Source organism: Arachis ipaensis, chromosome B05 (assembly GCF_000816755.2).
Source record: "Arachis ipaensis cultivar K30076 chromosome B05, Araip1.1, whole genome shotgun sequence".
NCBI classification, from domain to species: Eukaryota; Viridiplantae; Streptophyta; class Magnoliopsida; order Fabales; family Fabaceae; genus Arachis; species Arachis ipaensis.
The window spans coordinates 146,853,266-146,856,543 of NC_029789.2; positions in this window are offsets into that span (position 1 = coordinate 146,853,266).

Genomic DNA, 3,278 nt, shown 5'->3' on the forward strand with positions numbered 1-3,278 from the left:
TGTGGTTTCTCCATTTATGTAAATAGTAATAATCGTCATAGTAGTAGTATTGTAAAATATTCTTTTATTATTGTTAATTAGTACAAAGATTGGATAAGGAAAAATAAAACCACCAAAATTTGTGGTAATTATTGAGACTCCCAAAGGACCTGCTATATCCAAATATTACACGCTTATAAGTTATAAGCCATCACACTAAGATCCTAGCTAATACACAAGAAAACAATGCAATTAGATCTAAAAAATTCAATTAAATTATTAAGCATGCTCTACCATGAATTGATCTTTTAAGAAGGATTTCATAACTTTCTGTGTCGCATGCTCCATGTTCTGATATTTATATGGACAAAATCTAAGATCTCTTATGAACAAAAGATTTACATCGCAAACTCTTTCAACGCAGAAACCACGTTTGGATTTCACGTTTAATATTACCTCAATTTACTTTGTCAGACAATCAATCAACTTAGTTGGTCGAGTTGTCAGTTTACCCGTCCGTTTAAATAAATGTTGGAGTTTGAATCCTATTTTGTATATGCAGGCGACAAATTAATTTTTAGTCTCTCAGACCATGAAAAATACTGTGAGTAAAAAAAATCACTTTTCTAGAGTGTTTTTCAGAATATATTAAAATTGCGATACCAAACGTGTTTGTGAAAATAATATTATGATATTTATTATAAATGTGAAGTAATTTTTTTGAGTTAAATTTTTATTTTGAGTTCATGAAACTACTTCTTTTAGGCTAATTTTTTTATATTGATTAAATATATGTGTAATACGTTGTTATTAAAAAGTTAGGCGTTTTTCTTTGATATGACTTTTTTTAATTAATATTATTTAAATTAGACGGTCCAATTTGTTTGAAAGAAAAAATAAAACTATCCGATTTGTATTTTTAATCTTTTTTTATCTTTTTAAAATAAAAATTAGACGGCCCAATTTTAATATTAAAAGTTTTTTATTTTTTAAAAACATAAATCGGACCGTCCAATTTATAATCGTTTGTTTAAAAAATTAAACAATATAAAGAAATTGTCGAAGACACCGATTTGTATAATCCACAATAGCATAAAACATTCTTCTTTTACACTATTTTATAATACACGTCTCTCTATTACACACACAAAATAATAAGCGACTTGAATCCGTTTGGGAAGTAGTAGAAGCTACTTTTTTTTTTTTTTTTTTTTTTTTTTTTTACTTTTGAATTATGAAAAGTCAGAATCTGCGTGTTTGGCACCATTTTAGAAAAAGTTTTTAACTTCCTAAAAGTTAATTTACAGCTTTTTGAAGAAGTAGAAATATATGACTTTTCTGCTTCTCGATAAGTCATTCTACCACTTCCTTAAAAAAAATTAATTTCAAAACAAAAAAAATATACTTTTCTTCCTTTCACCACCATTTTCACGCAAGGTCTGCTAAAAGCATTGGCCTTCCACCATTATTCCACCATCATTCTCACGCAATGTTTCAAACCTCACCATTTTCACGTAATGATTCATGTGATGGAAGTATTGATCCTCCACCACCATTTTCATTTTCAGACAATATTGCATCTGAACAACCTACTGCATATATTCCTTCTAAGTATTTTTTTATCATTTTATCACTCTATTTTTTATTATTAAATTTGTATTTAACTGTGGTATGAAATTTAATTTTTAATTTTATTTTTTTCACATGCGATTTTATAACTTGTTATTATTTTCATAGTTAATTATAGCATGTTCTTGACCTCAATAAAGGAGAAAGGAGTTCTAATAGGAGTAAAAAAAGTAAAAAACAGCAATAAAATATATATTGACACACATTTTATATTTATTTTTTATTTTCATCTACCATATCATACACAATATTAGTGATTATGTTATGTAAAATCAACATTATATTAGAAAGTATTTGTTATCATCGTTATTTTAATATTCATTCTCTTCTGTAAAAAAAAATTTATTTTTTGAGTTATTTATCCAAACACTACAACTTTAAAATAAGTACTTTTATAACTAAAAATCCAAACACAAAATAATTTATTTATAAGTTGAAATTAATAAAAATCCTTATACTTTAAATTCTTTTTTCAAAATAACTTATTTAAATTATTTACCAAAACTGGCCGAATTCTTCTAACTCCCAAAACTTTTAAGATTTTATGACAAGATTGATTTAATTCTAATAACAAAATAAAAAAATGGTTGGAATACAAGTTTCTAGAAAATTTATCACATGAACTTTCCTATTTATTACATATTTTCTCTGGCATTCTAATTTAATGCTTATATTATACCTTTGAAATTTTGATGGACAATTTAACATTAACACACCAAATCATAGATAGGTTAAAGAATACATAACTATAAATTAAAATAAGTCTATCTCAAAATTTTATCATCACTAGCTATTTTCAACCATAATAATATATATATTCCATTATGAAATGAACATCTCTTGGTACTGATTACGTGGCCAGACTTAAAACCAATTAACTTGATGTCTAATTTTTTTAATCAATTTTTAATGCATGTACAACAATTCTAATTTTTTTTAATCAATTTTTAATGCATGTACAATAATTTGGCAAAGAGATTACTAGTATGTTAATTTATTTAACTAAAACCCAATTATTAAAATTTCTTCATTATTTTATGTTTTAAAGAATCGCATTTTCAATTATCAGCAATATTTAAGATTTCTTGTTGATCTCATTTATCTATTTTATTATTAATTATTGATTAAATCTTCTCAAATTTGTAATAATGTAGCTTGCACGAGTTTTGGAACTTACTGAGTAATCTCTCTCAGATTCCTGTGTCCGTTGACCAAATTGAGATCACATTTGAGTCAATGATGGGATAAATGTTCCTGTTTTGAATTTGGCATATGCTTCATTAATTATATATTAAACGGAAGCTACCAAAAATTTTTTATATTTTAAAATATTTGAAATAAAATATGACCTTGCTTCTCAGCTTATGTATTTTTCTCCATTAATAAGGACAAATGTGCCAACTAATTTATTAACTAAAATCTTTTCTCATGTTTCGTGGGATTTAAAAAGACCATCTAAATATATGATGAAGTGAAAGTAATTTGTTAATATCAACTGAAATAATATAATATTAAAGGTTTAGACTTTTCATCCCCATTAAGGATTAGATTAAAATAATCTACCAAATAAATTACATTAGTTAAAGTGATGATTAGTATTTTAATTTATCCATCTCTTAATTACGTATTCTGAAATTAATTAATCATGTTTATTTAATGATAATAATAAT